Source organism: Muntiacus reevesi, chromosome 3, assembly GCF_963930625.1.
Source record: "Muntiacus reevesi chromosome 3, mMunRee1.1, whole genome shotgun sequence".
Classification (NCBI taxonomy): Eukaryota; Metazoa; Chordata; class Mammalia; order Artiodactyla; family Cervidae; genus Muntiacus; species Muntiacus reevesi.
The window spans coordinates 252,568,651-252,577,638 of record NC_089251.1 but is presented as its reverse complement, the minus strand read 5'-3'; the positions used below and the strand labels follow the sequence as shown (position 1 = coordinate 252,577,638).

The window sequence follows — 8,988 nt, the reverse complement described above, 5'->3', positions numbered from 1 at the left end:
AGCTTCAGCTTCAGTATCAGTCCCTCCAAAGAATATTCAGGGTTGATTTCCTTTAGGATTGATTGGTTTGATCTCCTTACAGTCCAAGGAACTCTCAAGCGTCTTCACCAGCACCACAGTTTGAAGGCATAAATTCTTTGGTGCTCAGCCTTTTTTTTGTCCAGCTCTCACATCCATACATGCCTACTGGAAAAACCATAGCTTTGACTAGACAGACCTTTGCTGGCAAAGTAATATCTCTGCTTTTTAATATGCTGTCAAGGTTTGACACTGCTTTTCTTCCAAGGAGCAAGTGTCTTTTAATTTCATGTCTGCAGTCACTGTCCACAGTGATTTTGGAGCCCAAGGAAGTCTGTCACTCTTTTCATTGTTTCCCCATCTATTTGTCATGAAGTGATGGAACCAGATGCCATGATCTTCATTTTTTGAATGTTGAGTTTTAAGCCAACTTCTTCATTCTCCTCTTTCACCTTCATCAAGAGGCTCTTTAATTCTTCTTTGCTTTCTACCATAAAGGTGGCGTCATCTGCATAGCTGAAGTTATTGATATTTCTCCTGATAGCCTTCATTCCAGCTTGTGTTTCATCCAGCCTGGCATTTCGCATGATGTGCTCTGCATATGAGTTAAATAAGCAGGGTGACAATATACAGCCTTAACGTATCCCTTTCCCAATTCGGAACCAGTCTGTTGTTCCATGTCCGGTTCTAACTATTGCTTCTTGACCTGCATACAGATTTCTCAGGAGGCAGGTAAGGTGGTCTGGAATTCCTGTCAATGTAATAATTTTCCACAGTTTGTTGTGATCCACAGTCAAAGGCTTTAGTGTAGTCAATGAAGAAGTAAATGTTTTTCTGGAATTCTCTCGCTTTTTCTATGATCCAGAGAATGTTGGCAATTTGATCTCTGGCTCCTCTGCCTTTTCTAAATCCAGCTTGTACATCTGGAAGTGCTTTGCATAGTATGGCCATTTTAATAACATTGATTCTTCCGATCCAAGAGCATGGGATATCTTTCCATATCTTTGAATCATTTTCAATTTCCTTTATTAGTGTTTCCTAGTTCTCAGCATAGAAGCCTTTCACTTCCTTGGTCAGATTTATTTCTAAGTACTTTTATGTAATTTTTAAAGGAATTTTTTTTTTCTTTCCTTTTTTATATTTCACTTTTAAAGTAAAGAAGTGTAACAGATTTCTGCACATTAATCTTGTATCCTGTTAACTTGCTGAATTAGTTTAGCAGTTTTAGTTGAAGTCTTTAGGGTTTTCTGTATGTAGTATCATGTCATCTCTATATGGTAGAAGTTCTACCACTTCTCTTCCAATTTGAATACCTTTTATTTCTGTTTCTTGTCTGACTGCTGTGGCTAGGACTTCCAATACTATATTGATAGATGTGGTGAGAGTGAATATCCTTGTCTTATTCCAGATTTTCGTGGGAAGGCTTACAGCTTTTCATCATTGAGTATTATGTAGGCTATAGGTTTGTCATAAAGTTGAAATATGTTCCCACTATGCCTACTTTGGTAAAAATTTTTTATCATGAATGGATGTTGAATTTTACCAAATACTTTTTCTGTATCTTGAAGTAAAGTGGTTTTGATACTAATAACAGATATTTATGTAAGGTACAAGTTTTTTGTCTTGGGGTGGTTACCAAAAGAAGAATAGTTAGTTCTGTCTGGGTTTAGGTGAAAGAAAGGAGATTGACAAAAGACTCTACAGAGAAGAACTGAACTGAACTTGAATCTGAATATTATTTGAACTGAATAATAGATAAATAATATAAATTTGAACTGAATTTAGATGTTATTCACCAGATGAACAAGATAAGGAAGGTATAATAGCACAGGACCATAGGACTAAGTCAGCATAAAGCCTCAAGACCTACAGAGAGCCTGTGTGGCTAGAATGCAAGCATGAGATAAAACATGTAAGGGATAGCTAGAACAAGTGGAAAAGGTTTTACGTGACACAAAAGGTTGGATTTTTATGAGAAGCTATGACAGTTTCAAGTAGAGTGTGTCAGCTGTTCATAAACGTGACAAAGATTAGATGCAAGAAATCCACTTAGAAGGTTATTACAGAGGCACAGGGAAGAGGGATGCAAGTCAGAGTAGTGTGCATGGAGTGGAAGGGAAAAAACTGTAAGACATGAGGAAAGGGATTTGTCTAAAATCCCTGAATGGATGAAGGATGAGGAAAGAGGAGGAAGGTCTCTATAATCCACGTTAGCTTTTGCGTCCTATGAGTCAGTTATTCAAGACTGCTAGGTCAAAACCTCTTGATTCAAGAGAAGATTTTCATAAACATACTTAATGTAAATATGTTTTAGAGCTTGATATTTTGAATTCTTGCTTTTAAACTATTAGAATCATTGTGTTTTTGAAGGGAACTTAATATTTGCGCCGAATGAGTCAGGTATAAAAAATTGATTCTTTATTCAGAAGACATACCATAGACAAGTAAATGGGCACTGTTAAGTCACCCTGAATCATGTGGCATATTGTGAAGAGGCAAAAACAGTCCGGTTAAGTGCTCACATTCAGAAATCCAATGAGATAGCTTAATATAAATACCCAGGAGACTCAGAAAGCGTGAAAGAAGAACAAAGCCTGTAAGAAGCAGCCACAGCTAACCTGAAGTCAGAATGCATGCTTCAAGTTCCTCCTACCCATCTCCACCCACCTTCGATTTGTTTCTGTTTTTTTACTCTGGCTGTGTTTGTCACTTAGCAAATTTCTGGAGAGTATCTCTGCTTGATCCCACCCCATTCAGTCCAGCCCATTCTAAGATCACACCAATAGCTTGGTTCTCACAAAGGCTACCGTGTCTTCTCCGCTGCCGGCTCGTCGAGTGGCTCCCTCCTCAGCCTACTTGACCTTTATGTCATGATTACGAAATTCTCTCCTTTTCCCTCTGTGACATCATGGCCACCCTCGTTTTCACTCACCTCTGTCCACTTTGCCACTGTCGGGTCATGGGCTCCTCCTTCCTGGCGCTCTCTATGTACTGTCCCTGGGCCATTCATCCACACAAACAACTTCTGTGTGTAGCTAGTGTCTCTTCTAGGGCCTGAGTCACGTCCTTATGTTCCCAAAACAAAACTCTAACTTTCTACTAAACATCTTCACCTGTTTGTCCTTCAGGCAACTCAAATTTAACACATCCAAAAGTGAACTCCTTCTTCCTCAAATGTTTGCTTTTTCTGATTACAATCTCTCATCTTGTCATGACTATATCTCTGCATTCATCTGCTCGCGTACACACCTTTTCACACTTTCCTCTCAGGCAAACCTTGCCACGCTAAGCAGGTTAAACATTTTTTCTCGCAGATATATTGTACTCTATTAATTCTGAGTCTTTGCACATATTTAGAAGACCTTCTTGTTACACATAAGAATAAATATATACATACAATCATTTACTTTACCTGTCTGAGTTTTACTGAACCTTCAAACCTCTGTGCAAGACTTACTTCCTCCAGAAAAATTTTTGACTTTAGGCCTCCATTATTAAATACCCATCTTTTGTAGTTTTATGGTGGATTATACTCTATTATAGCAGTTCTCAATTAGGGTGGGAGGGAGAAGGGTGGGAGTGGGAGGTAGGAGGGTAATTTTTGTCCTTAGGGGAAAGTTGACAATGTCTAGAGATACTTGGTTGTAATAAAGCATTAGGGTGCTCCCAGCACCTGGGGAGTAGAAGCCAGGATGCTGCTAAATATCCTACAACGTAAAGCCCCTACAACAAAGAATCATTCAGTACTAAATATCATTAGTGCTGAGGGTGACAAAACCCATTCTATTGTAATTGCATACTATTTCTTTTTCTATTTCTCTCACTAAACTATAAGGTTTGGAGAAGAGGAATTGTGTCTTATTTGACATTGTACATACAATAGCTAACAGCTATATGCAGAAAGTAAAGCTGCTTGGCAGATGGTAAATGCTCAGTAAACATGAGTACATAAGCAGGTGGGATAGATTGATGGATGGTTTGAATGGTGTCACATTCAGACCCAGGGAGAAAAACTACATATGTGGACAGAGGGCAATAGGTTCTGAGGTTATACTTCTAAAATAGCCTTGATGCCACTTCTATCGTTTGAAGTCTGACCATGGAGAGTGGTAGGAGGGCTCAAGCTATGGATTCATGTTTCTGTCTCGTTGCATATTTAAATATATTTTATTTTACTTATTTAAATATTGTGCTATATTACTTGTTGAGTGAGATATAAAAATGTATATGTTTGTACCCATTACTAGTAACTGACATAGTTCTAAGTACCTACTATAAGTAAGACGTTTTAGCATGTTGTGATGGGAGAATAGCGTTTGGTTTAAATTCTGGCTTAGTTTCAATACTGAGTTTTATATACCTAAGCAAGTGTAATAGTGTCATTTTCTCAGCTATAAGCATAGTGTTGTTTTGATAATTACATGGACTAAGTACTTATTATGGAAAACATTTCCTTCTGCCTCTTCTAAAAACTGCCAATATTAGTTAGGAATTGCACTTGACTCAGAGATAGAACTCTGATAGTAATGGCTTATGAAGGTAGTTTATTTTTCTCCCACACAAAAGAAGTCTGGAGGTCTACAATCCAACATTTGTATTATGCCTCCAAAAATTCATTAAGGAAACCAGGCTCTTTTTAGCTTAACATTTTGCCAGTCCTAAATATGGCCCTGGTACTTAGAATGTCTACTAGAGCTCCACTCACCACTTCTGTTCGCCAGGCAGCAGTCTAGAGGGTAGGTTGAAGAAAGTCATGCCCTCTTTCTTTTCAGGAATCTTCCAAAACACATTTCTGCTAACAGTAAGTGTGTTCTTGTATAAATTCCTTAAGACCTAGTATCTTAGAATTTAAAGGCCAGAAATGTAGCATTTAAAGAATTCATTTATCATTCTATAAATTACTTTACCACCTCCAAATTAGTGTGTGTAAACACATATGTACGTATTCCCAAATAAGTTTACTATTTTTGATGCAGACATATAGAAATGGAGATCATTAATTCTGACATTCAAAACTTGTTTAATTTTTTTTACAATCATATTATTTACTAAGAAAAGGGTAGAAACAGTGATACCTCAGTAGCACCGAGCACACCTACTGTCCAGATCTGAATTTCTAAATACCTTCTCTAGTAAACAGAAGTAGGCATCCTTGGAGATCAGGGTTAACATCACCAGTAATAAGTCATCACTATCATCTATTCCTTGGTATGAAGTGATGAAAAGGACACTTTACCTCTGTGGTATTTTCCTTCAAGAAACTCATAACTTCAGATCAACCATGAAAAAAACATTTAAACAAACCCAAATTGAGGGAAATGTACAAAATACCAGTACTTCTCAAACTTTTCAAGTTCAAGATAAAAAAAAAAAAAAACTGAGAAAACTGTCAGGAACTAGAGGAGACTAGGGAAGCTTGATAAGCAAATGTAATATGGTATTTGGGGATTGTATTCTGGATTGGGAAAGCATATTAGTGCAATATAAATGAAGTCTGGACTTCTATTTATAGAAATGTACCAATATTTATTTCTCAGTTTTGACAAATGTACCATGATAATATAAGGTGTTCCCATTAGAGGAAACTGGGTGAGGAATATACAGGAACTCTCTGTATTAACTTCATAATTTTTCTATAAAGTCAAATTTATTCCAAAACATAGTTTATTTTAAAAATACAAATTTCTGACACATATTGAAAGCCTGTTATATTCACTTGTATAGGACATTGTCCCCAGTATATTTGATTGACTATATTTTCCAAGCATGCATATACTTTCTCTAGTTTGTTTTCTGATGTCTCCCCAATATCTAAAATACCTGACATACAGTAGGCACTCAATAAAGGCTTGTTAAATGTTGAATGAATACACCCATATTGCCTTCTGAGAACAAATTTATGTGTTAACCTAAGGATAACACTAAGGAAGAAAATGCACATCAGAAATCCCTCTGATCTGTTTCTGAGTCATTGTGATTTCCCAATGTATTATTTTGTAAATTATTAGGGCATTCTGATTAGCCCTTCACTGCACAGTCCAGGAATAGTTTGTTCCATTGGAAAACAAGAGAGAAAGATCCTGGAGGAGTTGGTAACTGTCAGGTTCTTTATTAGAAAAATAGAGGTTTGTGCCATTGATTCTAATTCAAGGAAACTGAAGACTTTCTATAATACTATAAGATTAATAGATCAGGTATTAGTGGCACAGTACTAATTTTCTATAAATTAGTCATTTTATCTCTATTACTATTAAAAAAAAAGATCTAATGGGAAAGGCACTTGATTAAAATCCTGGCCTCACTACTGACTACATATATGATTATAAGAAAGTTTTTAAATCTCTCTAACCCTCAATCTCTAGTAAAAATGAAACAATGTACCTTACAAAGTATATGTACAATCCTTTACTAATGAAAATACAAGATCGATTACTATAACAAATGCTCAAGAATACAGTGACTCTCACAAATAGAGGCCTGTTTCTTCTTACCTAACAACCCATGAAGGGAATAACACCTTTTCGGAAACTCAGGCTACTCCATCTTGTTGCTTAGCCACCTCTGATCTGCCTTCCTTTTTTTTCTCCCCACATGTTCAACTCACCCTCACTTCCACGTTCGAGGTCACAGGAAGGAGGAACTCTGAAGGAACCACATCTTTCCTTCCAAGGATGTGACCCGGAAACACATCTTTCCTTCCAAGAGTGTGACCCGGAAGTTATCAGTTCCACTTACATCTCATTGGGCACAACCTAGTCACGTGGCCCCAGCTAACTGCAATGGAAGCTGGGAAATGTTTTCTTTAGCTGGGAAGCAATTAGGTCAAACTAGTATTTTGATGTTGTGGAGATTGACGAGAAAATTAGCAGAGTCTGCCATAAGCACTTGGAGTAGTGCCTTACATGGAATGAATGCTCTCTGAATGATATTCTCTTTAACTCATCTGAAAGAGGATGAGAATAAAAGGATAAGGTAGGTGGCAGCATTTTCTCAACAATGACTTTTGCCATTAGTCAGAATTTAGGATGGACCTTTCTGGGAAGATATGTTTGCATTTGAAAACATATTTATCGTCTTCAAATTAAGACACAGCTCCCAAGAAATGATTTATATTCATCCTAAGGAAAATAAGCTGCAGAATGATTTCAAAGTGTACTTGTTTTATATGTAATGGCCTCAGCTAGCTTTTCCTCTAGCTCAGGAAACTGGTAGATTAATTTAGGAACAGTGTCCTGGTGGAAAAAGAAAGATACAAAGTAGAATTATGTTGCTTATTTTTATATAGAAATTCTTTTATTTGTTCAGATGTAATTTTGTCAATTGGAATTCTGCTTTCTACTTTTAGCATGGGTTCACTTTTAAACTTTTAGCAATAATTTATACTTACAGATGTGGGACTGCATCTTTAGGAACTTTTTTTCCATTTTTCTATTAATTTAGTTTGATTGGTTTCCTGAGGATATTTACTTTAACATGCTGAACTTGAACAGTTTTGTTCCAGGCAAAGCAGTTTATACAGAGCCCCATTCATGCTAAGCTTACCTAGGACATTCTTACATTCATGGGTCCCAAGTGTATGTTGTCAGACCCTCATGTGATCTCTCAGACCGCACTGCTCTCCAGTTGGTAGCTGGACACGGCTTGGTTGTCCCTGCCCTTGAGTTGACAGCAATATGAAGGATGAACGTGATACTGATGGTGTTAATGAGCTTGGGTTGCTATGAGAAAATGCTATAGCCCCAGCCACTTAAACAACAGCCATTTATTTCCCACAGTTTTGCAGACTAGAAAGTCCAAGGTCAAGGTTCCCAACAGATCTGTTTCTGGTGAGAACTCTTTTCCTGGCTTGTGAGTAGTTGCCTTCTCTCTGCGTCCTTACAGGGCAGATCGATAGTGCTCTGGAGCTTACCCTTTGTTAGAAGGGGCTCAGGGCCTCCTAGATGGCACTAGTGGGAAAGAACCTGCCTGCCAGTGCAGGAGACATAGAGACACTTGGCTTCAATCCCTGCTCGGGAGGATCCCCTGGAGGAGGGCATGGCAACCCACTCCAATATTCTTGCCTGGAGAATCCCCATGGACAGAGGAGCCTAGTGGGCTCCAGTCCACGGGGTCACAAAGAGTCGGACACGACTGAAGCAGCTTAGCGCAGCACACATAAGGATGTCAGCCCTATTGGATTATGGCCCCACCCTTATGACCTCATTTAACTATCACCTCTCCATAGGCCCTGTCTCCAACTATAGTCACATTGAGAATTAAGGCTTTAACATATGAATTTTGGGAGAATACAAGTATCAGTCCATAACACTGATCTCTCTTTCATTTATCGTGACACATACAAAGGGTAAATGTTTTTTTTTTTTCTAATACTTGTGTCATCCTAGGTAATCTACCTAAAATTTCCAAAGCAGAATAAAGATTGTTCCAGTGGCTTCCTTAAGTCTCTCTCTAATGAAATAACCAGTTTAATATTGGATTGGCACCACAAAATGCTTTAGGAGTTATAAAATGTTAGGATATTGCAATGTTTTAAAATATTTACAAAACACTCTACAAGGCACTGGAGAAGGCAACGGCACCCCACTCCAGTACTCTTGCCTGGAAAATTCCATGGATGGAGGAGCCCGGTAGGCTACATTGGGTCACTAAGAGTTGGACACGACTGAGCGACTTCACTTTCACTTTCTACAAGGCACAAATTTCTTGCTTACATTAGTTCTTGAATCATCAAAGTAACTCTCTGAGAATGGTTGGAACATTTTATTGACTCTATCTTATGTACTAGAAAATATAAGTTTGGGGAAGTTCAGTGATTTTCCTAAGGTCTCAGAGCTAATAATTAATTGTCACTGAGACTTTATTCCAGGCCTTCTCATTTATAGTCCACAGTAGGCCAAATAAAAGTTTGAATTTGGCTCTAGAGTCACTTAGGTTTGGTTTCAATCCAAGATTTGTCACTAAATAACAGTA

The 8,988-nt window shown here is 37.8% G+C and overlaps 1 protein-coding gene across 6 annotated transcripts in view; it reads left to right on the top strand.

Annotated features, from left to right (window-relative positions):
- The window catches only part of ZNF385B (zinc finger protein 385B), a 335,112-nt gene that overhangs the window by 191,434 nt on the left and 134,690 nt on the right, over positions 1 to 8,988 (top strand). The window contains exon 1 of one of the 6 annotated variants that reach the window (XM_065931865.1): positions 6,970 to 6,990. The exons of the other annotated variants lie outside the window; for them this stretch is intronic. The gene's annotated coding sequence lies outside the window, so the exon portion shown is untranslated. Of the gene's footprint in view, positions 1 to 6,969; positions 6,991 to 8,988 lie in introns of those variants that run through there. 6 annotated transcript variants of the gene reach the window in all.